This window comes from Nicotiana tabacum, chromosome 1 (genome assembly GCF_000715075.1).
Source record: "Nicotiana tabacum cultivar K326 chromosome 1, ASM71507v2, whole genome shotgun sequence".
Classification (NCBI taxonomy): Eukaryota; Viridiplantae; Streptophyta; class Magnoliopsida; order Solanales; family Solanaceae; genus Nicotiana; species Nicotiana tabacum.
Window position 1 is genome coordinate 9,476,415 of NC_134080.1, and position 10,742 is coordinate 9,487,156.

Sequence of the window (10,742 nt, forward strand, 5' to 3'; positions counted from 1 at the left end):
TATAAAATTTGAGTCAAAATTACTGACTTCTACTGAACTCATAAATCGCTCCCGAGTAATTTTGAGAGGATAACCACATTTGACGGCCAATTGTAGTAGTAATTGGTTTTAATAGTCGAGGGTGTAAATAACCATATTGGAGGTTGGTAGTAATACCGTAGTCCATTGTCAAATTGCTATGTCACGACTAAGAAGAGAGTAGAGGTTGAGAGATGTCAGAGTCTCGTGCTGATAACGTGTTATAAAATAAAGACTGTAAAGTAAAGACAAGTATAGAGAGAAACTGTTATATTATTCGAATTCAAACTGATGTACATAATGAACTGAAATCTCTTCTATTTATAGAAGAAAGGAAGCTGTTGTGTAAGCTGCTACTATACCAGATATGGATAATCTTCTACTGAGAGCAATGTTTATTCATAACGAAGTACTGAAAGGATAAGCTTATTATACCCGATATGGATAATCTTCTACTAGAGAGCAATATTTATTCATAACGGAGTACTGAATGGATAAGCTTATTATACCCGGTATGGATAATCTTCTACCGGAGGTAATGTTTATCCATAACTGGGTACTGAAAAGATAAGCTTATTATACCCGGTATGGATAATCTTCTACCGGGGGTAATATTTATCCATAACCGAGTACCGAAGTGATAAGCTTCTTCAGGAAGCTTATTTACAATAGAGTACTAAATAGATAAACATATTTACGGTGGAGTCCCATATGGATAAGCTTCTTCAAGAAGCTTATTTACAACGGAGTACTAAATGAACATCCATAATATAATATATTTATAACACTCCCTCTTGGATGTTCATTAAAAGATAATGTGCCTCATTAAAACCTTACTAGGAAAAATCACGTGGAAAAATCCCAGTGAAGGAAAAAGAGTACACATATTTAGTAAGACGCATTGTCAGGTGCCTCAAAAAACCTTATAAGGAAAACCCCATGGGAAAAAACCTTAGTAAGGGAAAAAGAGTGCATCGCGTATTTTACTCCCCCTGATGAAAACCTTGTTTCAAATATTTGAGTCTCCGCATTCCAATCTTGTATACCATCTTCTCAAAAGTTAAAGTTGGCAAAGATTTAGTGAATAAATTTGCTGGATTATCACTTGAACGGATTTGCTGCACATCAATGTCACCACTTTTCTGAAGATCGTGTGTGTAGAATAATTTTGGTGAAATGTGATTCGTTCTATCTCCTTTTATAAATCCTCCCTTCAATTGGGCTATGCATGCAGCATTGTCTTCGTATAAAATTGTGGGTCTTTTCTCACATTCCAAACCACATTTTTCTCGAATAAAATGAATTATTGATCTCAACCATACGCATTCCCTACTTGCTTCATGAATAGCTATTATCTCAGCGTGATTTGAAGAAGTAGCAACAATAGATTGCTTTGTGGAGCGCCATGATATGATAGTACCTCCATATGTAAATATGTAGCCGGTTTGAGATCGAGCTTTATGGGGATCAGATAAATAACCTGCATCTGCATAACCAACAAGGTCTGCACTATCTTTGTTAGCATAAAACAAACTCATATCAAGAGTTCCCTTTAAATATCGCAATATATGCTTAATCCCGTTCCAATATCTCCGTGTAGGAGAAGAACTATATCTTGCTAGTAAATTAACAGAAAATGCTATGTCAGGCCTTGTAGCATTAGCAAGATACATTAGTGCACCAATTGCACTAAGATAGGGTACTTCGGGACCAAGGAGTTCCTCGTCCTCTTCTGGAGGTCGGAACAAATCCTTATTCACTTCAAGTGATCGAACAATCATTGGTGTACTCAATGGGTGTGCTTTGTCCATGTAAAAGCGTTTTAAGACCCTTTTTGTATAGGCAGATAGATGGATAAAGATTCCATTTGCTAAATGTTCAATTTGTAGACCAAGACAAAGTTTTATCTTTCCAAAATCTTTCATCTCAAATTCTTTCTTAAGATATTCAGTTGTCTTTTGAAGCTCTTCTGGAGTTCCAACAAGATTTATGTCATCAACATAAACAACAAGTATAACAAATTCTGATGCCATTTTCTTTATAAAAATACATGGACAAATAACATCATTTATGTAACCTTCTTTCAGCAAATATTCACTAAGGCGATTATACCACATGCGCCCAGATTGCTTTAAACCGTACAAAGATCTTTGTAATCTGATTGAATACATTTCCTGAGATTTTGCTTCAGGCATTTTCATATAAACTTCATTATCAAGTGGACCGTACAGATAAGCTGTAACTACATTCATTAGATGTATTTCAAGCTTTTCATGTAGTGCTAAACTGATGAGATATCGAAATGTTATGGCATCCATAACAGGTGAATATGTTTCATCAAAATTGACTCCAGGTCGTTGTGAGAATCCTTGTGCAACAAGGCGAGCTTTGTATCTTTCAACTTCATTTTTATCATTCCTTTTTCGCACAAAAACCCATTTATGACCAACTGGTTTTATACCAGCAAGTGTTTGGACTACTGGTCCAAAAACCTCTCTTTTAGCAAGTGACTTCAATTCCGATTGAATTGCCTCTTGCCATTTTGGCCAATCAGATCTTTGTCGACATTCTTCGACAGATCGAGGTTCAAGATCCTCACTATCTTGCATAATATTAAGTGCAACATTATATGCAAAAATATTATCCACCACTATTTCAGATCGATTTAAATTAATTTCATCACCGATCGAACTTATTAAAAGTTCCTCACTCACATGAGCTTCGGGTTCATTGATTTCTTCAGGAATCTCAGAACTAATCAGATTTTGGGTCTCTTCAGGAGATCCCTTCATAGTATCGTTTTGATCATTTGTCGATTTTCTTTTTCGAGGATTTCGATCCTTAGAACCCAAAGGCCTACCACGCTTCAGGCGTGCTTTAGGTTCACTATCTCTCATGCTAGTAGATGGTCCTACTGGGACATCAATTCGGATAGACACATTCTCTGTTGGGATATGTGACTTAGTTATCCTTTTCAAATCAGTAAATACGTCTGGCATTTGATTTGCTATATTCTGTAAATGGATGATCTTCTGGACCTCCTGATTACATATAGGGGTACAGGGATCAAAGTGAGATAATGATGAAATTTTCCACACAATTTCTCTTTTGATTTCCTTTTTCTCTCCCCCTAATTGTGGAAAATTTGTTTCATCAAACCGACAATCTGCAAATCGAGCAGTACATAAATCTCCTGTCAATGGTTCAAGATAGCGAATAATAGAGGGTGATTCAAACCCAACATATATTCCTATCCTTCTTTGTGGTCCCATCTTACTACGTTGTGGTGGTGCTACTGGCACATATACAGCACATCCGAAAATTTGTAGATGGGCAATATTTGGTTCATGACCAAAATCTAATTGTGACGGAGAATATTTATTATAATGTGTCGGTCTGAGACGGATAAGTGATGTTGCATGCAAGATAGCATGGCCCCAAGCAGTAGTGGATAATTTTGTTTTCATAGGTGTGACAGTCTTGCTATCAATTGCAGGCGTTTAATAAATGACTTTGCAAGGCCATTTTGAGTATGAACATAAGCTACAGGATGTTCAACTTTTATCCCAACGGATAGACAATAATCATCAAAAGCTTGAGATGAGAATTCTCCAGCATTATCAAGGCGAATAGCCTTCATAGGATAATCTGGGAATTGTGCCCTTAATCGAATTATTTGGGCTAATAGCTTTGCAAACGCCAGGTTGCGAGATGATAGTAGGCACACATGAGACCATCTTGAAGATGCATCTATTAGGACCATAAAATATCTAAACAATCCACTTGGTGGGTGAATAGGTCCACATATATCCCCATGTATACGCTCTAAAAAGGCAGGGGATTCAATACCAACCTTCATTGGTGATGGTCTAGTGATTATTTTTCCTTGATAACAAGCATCACAAGAAAATTCGTCATTTGTAAGAATCTTCAAGTTCTTTAATGGATGCCCACTCGAATTTTCAGTAATTCGTCTCATCATTATTGATCCGGGGTGGCCCAAACGGCCATGCCAAAGCACAAAGGTATTTGAATCCGTAAACTTATGGTTTACGATAGAGTGTGCTTCAATTGTACTAATTTTTGAATAGTATAAGCCAGAAGATAAAGTTGGTAACTTTTCTACAATGCATTTCTAGCTAGAAATATTCTTTGTAATACAAAGATATTCCATGTTCATTTCATCTATTGTCTCAACATGATACCCATTTCAGCGGATATCTATAAAATTCAACAAGTTTCTTCGGGACTTGGAGGATAACAATGCATTGTCTATAATAAGTTTTGTTCCCTTAGACAGAAATATTATGGCTCTTCCGGAACCTTCAATCAAACTTATATTACCAGAAATTGTTGAAATATTTGCTTTTTCCTTATGCAAATAAGAAAAGTATTTCTGATCGTTGAATATGGCATGAGTTGTTCCACTATCAATAACACAAATATCTTCATGATTTGTCTTTGATCCAAACATAATTTGAGGGTTATCCATATTCTTCAAAATAACATAAATAAAATATATTATAGTAAATATTATTATCAAAGCATAACTTTTATTTATGTACAACAATTACATAACCATACTATCTATTACAAACAACAAAAATTAAAATATTTACATTTCTACAGATTCACTACCGATTACATGACTTGTTTCTCCTTCTGGGAGTGCAAAGTAATCAGCTACATCCAAATGCATGAAGTCTAAATTATCTTCAGAAATAAAATTTGCTTCAACATTTTTCTCTGTCTTCTTCAGGGAGGCTTGATAAAGCTCAACCAGGTGCTTTGGCGTACGACAGGTACGTGACCAGTGCCCTTTTCCTCCACATCTATAGCATGCATTTTCTGCATTTGGCGCTTGCACCGCTTCATGCTTTTGTTCCTTCCTTTTCCACTACTGGTGGTGAGGAGGCTTCTTTGGTGCATTATTATTACCATGATTGGGGTTTCTTCCCCGACCACGGCCATGACCACGACTGGGGCCACGACTTCTTCCACGTTTAGCTTGGTGGAAGTTCGTCTCATTCACTTCAGGGAATGGACAAGAACTAATAGGTCGGCTTTCATGATTTTTCATTAATAGCCCATTATGTTGCTCTGCTATAAGAAGATGTGAGATAAGTTCAGAATACTTTTTAAATCCCATCTCTCGATATTGCTGCTGCAGGAGCATATTCGAGGCATGAAAAGTGGTGAAAGTTTTCTCCAACATATCATGATCAGTAATATTATCACCACATAATTTCAATTGGGAAATAATTCTGAACATAGCAGAATTATACTCACTAATAGATTTAAAATCTTGTAGCCTTAGATGAGTCCAATCATAACGTGCCTGTGGAAGAACGACCATCTTAAGGTGGTCATATCTATCTTTCAAATTATTCCACGGTATGACTGGATCTTTAATAGTGAGATCTTCCATTTTCAAGCCCTCATCAAGGTGATGGCGTAGGAATATCATTGCTTTGGCATGCTCTTGATTTGATGCCTGATTTTTATCCTTGATGGTGTCTGCCAGACCCATCGCATCAAGATGAATTTCAGCATCAAGCACCCAAGACATGTAGCTTTTGCCCGATATACCAGGGCTACAAATTCAAGTTTAGAAAGATTTGACATTATTTAGGAAAAGAAAGTTCTTACCTCTAATACTTTCAAAGTATTTGCTCGAGATGTCAGAGTCTCGTATTGATAACGTGTTATAAAATAAAGACTGTAAAGTAAAGACAGGTATAGAGAGAAACTGTTATATTATTCGAATTCAAACTGATGTACATAATGAACTGAAATCTCTTCTATTTATAAAAGAAAGGAAGCTGTTGTGTAAGCTGCTACTATACTAGATATGGATAATCTTCTATTGAGAGCAATATTTATTCATAACGGAGTACTGAAAGGATAAGCTTATTATACTCGATATGGATAATCTTCTACTGGGGGTAATGTTTATCCATAACTGGGTACTGAAAGAATAAGCTTATTATACCCGGTATGGATAATCTTCTACCGGGGGTAATGTTTATCCATAACTGGGTACTGAAAAGATAAGCTTATTATACCCGGTATGGATAGTCTTCTACCGGGGGTAATATTTATCCATAACCGGGTACCGAAGTGATAAGTTTCTTCAGGAAGCTTATTTCCAATAGAGTACTAAATAGATAAACATATTTACGGTGGAGTCCCATATGGATAAGCTTCTTCAAGAAGCTTATTTACAATGGAGTACTAAATGAACATTCATAATATAATATATTTATAACATTGCCAACTTTTATCCAACATATCACAAAATAGCACGATTTTTACCAAGGGTGATAGAGATGGTGCGCATGTCCAGTTTGCGTCCACTCCGACTATTTCGCACTGATTTGGCCGGCCATTAAAATTTAGGCAAAATTAATTACCATGTACACTTTTTTCTTTGAAATTTGAACTCTAGGGCATGTTTGGTACGAAGAAAAATATTTTTTAATTTTTTTATATTTAGTTGGCTTAAATTTTTTGAAAAATATTGTTCTCATGAATTCATTTTTCTCTAATTAGAAGAGAGGAATTGATTTCCATACGAAAAGGATGGAAAATAATTTTCAAAACTCTTTCTCAACCTTCCCCGCCCTATTTCTCCCCTACCCTCCACCTTGCCCCCATCCCCACCTCTCCACCCTCCCCCCCTCCCCCCACAAAAAAAAAGTCGCTGCTGCCACTCCGGCTCCTAGACCTCGACCGACCACCCTTACCTATTTCGTCTCATATAATATTTGCTTAAATTATATATTTTTCAAAAATATTTTTAACTACCCAACCAAACCAAAAAATAAGAAAGAAAACTATTTATTTTTCAAGAAAACATCTAAGAAAAATATTTTCCTTTGAATCAAACATACCCCTAATCTCTCTTGATTTTCATCTACTTCATTAACCTCTAAAACTCACACGTTTTAAGGGTTTGTTCAAAATTCTTATTTAGGCGTGATCAATTTAGGTAGCTCTATCTTATTAAAGTCGTGATAGAAAAGATAAAATAAATTCTTTTAAGAGTAAGATACACTAAATAATTAATGGAGTGGACAAAGAAAGAATTATACGACGGATGGCAGTGAAAAAACATGAGAAATTATACTGAATGGATGAGCTTGTAGAAGTCAGACAAGTCCATGTTTAATGTTTAATGTTATGTGTTGTGAAAGGTTGTCCAACCACATCTTTTAAAGCTTCCAGGTTGTCTGTCCATCTGTCTTTTTTGCATCCATTGCCGTCTAATTACTTATGGTGGTGGCCCCAACTTAGCACAATTTATGATATTCGAAGTTTACTGGTGTATTGGTTAAAATCTGACCACCACGATTAGGTTGCCTACGACCCTTTTTTAGCAACCAAGTAGTGGAAGTCAATAGGGTCCACTTCATGTCTCCTCCAAGATATTCGACACATCGAAAAGAGCAATGCCTAGAGTCACGACCAGAACGCACCACCGACCCAAGCGTACCAAATCACGGCGGGGATCAAGAGGTTTCGACTATATATATAGCCCAAGAAGGTTTTCAGGGGGGGGCTTCTCTATCTTTCTGACAAGAAAAATAAGAACAAAAGCTCCATTCTTGTATCCTAAGAGGAAAAACAATTGTAATCCTCCTTCCTCATCCATCGATGAAGAAGGCAATATCGAATCTTAATAAGATTGTTGATAGTTCATTCGTCTCATATGTAATTATTACTACTAAATCTTTCGATCTGGAATCAATTAAGTTTGACTAAAATTTACTCCTTCATCTTTGATTGATTTATTCAAAAAAGTTTTAATATCTTTTGAGTCAAACAACTGGTCCGACTAATTTAGAATTACACTGGTTAATTTTTTTTGATTTTCTACTCGATATTCGTTATAATTCATATTGAAGTCCGGTTATATTCGGATTCTCACCGCATAGGGCTCCATTCGAGAGGAAATACTTCATATCAAGGATTTTTCTATACTTAGAGTTTGAACTCGAAACATCTAATTAAGTAAAGAGTAGCTCATCCACTGCACTATATCTTTTTTGGTGTGTGGTGCACTAGCTAGGTTCATTTCGAAGGGTAACGTGCTCAATACCAAAGGTTTTTGATTCGTGGAGTTTAAATTCGAAATAATTGTCTAAGGTGAAAACATCTCGACCATCCCACTATTATGCTTCTAATGTCTAAAACTTTTCATTCCCTTATGGTTATCCTTTCTTTGTTCCTCTAATTCCTAGTTAATTGTTGTTATTCATTCTATTAGTATTTCCTTTTACAGTGTAATTTGATTTAGTGATTATAAAATACAAGTCTCTGTTTGTGTTGTGAAAAAAAAGGAGGTATTTTTGACTATTTTACCCTTATTGATATTTGAACAATATAATATTACCTCATAATTGCGGTATTTGTAGTCTCAAGAAGAATTACTACTAAGGGTAAAATAGAAAAAAAATTATTAAATTTATTTTGAACTTCTAATATGATAAATAATTTTGGACAATTATTTTTAGAAATCATGACAGATAATTTGAGGAGTATAAGTTGTTCTCGTTGAGAGTTATTTATTTTATTTGAAAGTGAATCCATTAAATAGCAAAATTTATAGGTAGGTTTTAATTCAAATATAATAAATTAAAATCCATATCTGACAAATCATTTGCTATAACAGATAAATTCGGTGTCTTTTCCATACTTCTACCATTCACTTTTTTTCTTTACCTTTGTGCACTATTTTATCTCTTGCAATTAATAGACAATTATCTATCTATTAATTGCTTTATAAAAGTTAGGTGTAATTGCTTCCACCACGTTTACTCGGTCTCCACTCCAAATTTCATTTATTTATTTTCAAACTTAGGTCTAATATTTAAATCTTGCAATCACTTGTGTGGCTATGACTATTGATTGCATATGGACCGTTTCCATACTACATTTCGAGGTCATTCTATTTTTTTTAATTTTGATTGTATTTAAATTTCAAGATTCATTTCTCCCAGGATCATAGCAAGTAACTTTTTTACCTTTTATTTTGGTCCAAAACAAATATTCTTTTATATAATCAAAAAAGAATGCACTTTTTTTCTTCAAATTTACCTTTATTTATTTATTCCTAGAAAAGAGAGCTACGGTGAATGCTACTATAAATACTTATGCAAATTTTTATTAAGGGTAGTTTAGTCAGATTTTTTTTTTTAGGAGTTAGTATTTACTTAATGAGTATCCCAAAGATATAAAAAAGGAATATCTATTAATCTAGCTGAGAGTAACAGTATCATTCTCTTTAAGATGAAGGAAAGAAATAATATAATTTTATTTTCAACTGATTTTTATAAACTAGTTGGACCAGGGGCGAAGCTACATAGTCCTAAGGGTGGTCAATTTGTCAACCGACCAACCTTCGTCGAAAAATTATGCTGTAGTCTATATATATATATATATATATATAAAATATTAAATTTTATAGGTACATAATATATATTGAACACCCTTTATTGGAGTAATTTTTTTACTTCTTTCAAAATTGAACACCTTAAATAAAATTTCTGACTTTGCCACTAAGTTGGTCATTCTCTTTATTGTCGTGTGACACAAGTTTTTGGCATATAAATCTCCATAAGATCTTTTTTTGGACTTCAGTGACTTGCCAACTAACATTCATTCTTCTAATTTTCTAATTCTACACACAAACCTCTTCACTAACAATTCAATAATCATTATGTATTCATTATTAATAACTTACAAATGTTGACTTACCACAATGGTTATTTTTTCTTCCTTATCTTAAGTCTTTCACACACAAGAAACATTATGTTATGGTAAGATAATGTGTTAGTTTCGTAAGTATTTGAGAAGTGATGTATATACATTTCCTCACATAGTGACGGGGCCAAAATTTTCATCAAGAAAATCCAAAAAAAAAAAACATACAGAGCAGCCAAAGGAATTCAACATATATATATATAATTAATTAATTAATTACCTTATATATACAGTGTAATTTTCTGCGCTATCCTGATCACATATTTCCCCTAGCTCTTTCCGTTTACAAATTAATAATGAACTAATCATTTCAATTTTTTGAATATTTGATAAAAAGGAGGGGAAAGTATAATCTAATAACATTTCAAGAACAAATTTACTGTTGTTTTCTTTTTGCTTTTGTATGATTTTTTTTTCCTTTTACCCTTTGGATAAGGGAACGTAAATGTTGCATATGACTTGAATCCTATAAATGCACGAGGCTCGACTGCAAATCGACTTCAATTATCATCACGTACTCATTATTTACTTATAGATATTGACTTACTGTCTGTATTGGGAAAAATTGCATTTATATATGCAAGTGACATGTTGAGACACGTGGACTGGTCAAATAGTCAAAGAATTATAATTAGTCAAGAGGCACGGAAGGACATTTGAAAGATTCAACACCCGTACCTATTTAAATCATTTATCAAAAGGAATGAATCTAACCATATTAAAGAGCGCATATGCGAAATTCGACAGCCATTAAATACTGGATACGTTAGAGAATTTGTATTGATTACAATGATTATGTAACGTAGCATTCAATGTCTTTAATTATTCATAATAGCCTCATTATGATTTGGAGGAAACACATATCTTCAAGATACCAATAAAAGGGAGGTATCTGGTCACTTGTAAACACAAGACACATTTGGAATATACTTTGATTTACTTGTTTTTCTCCTGATTAT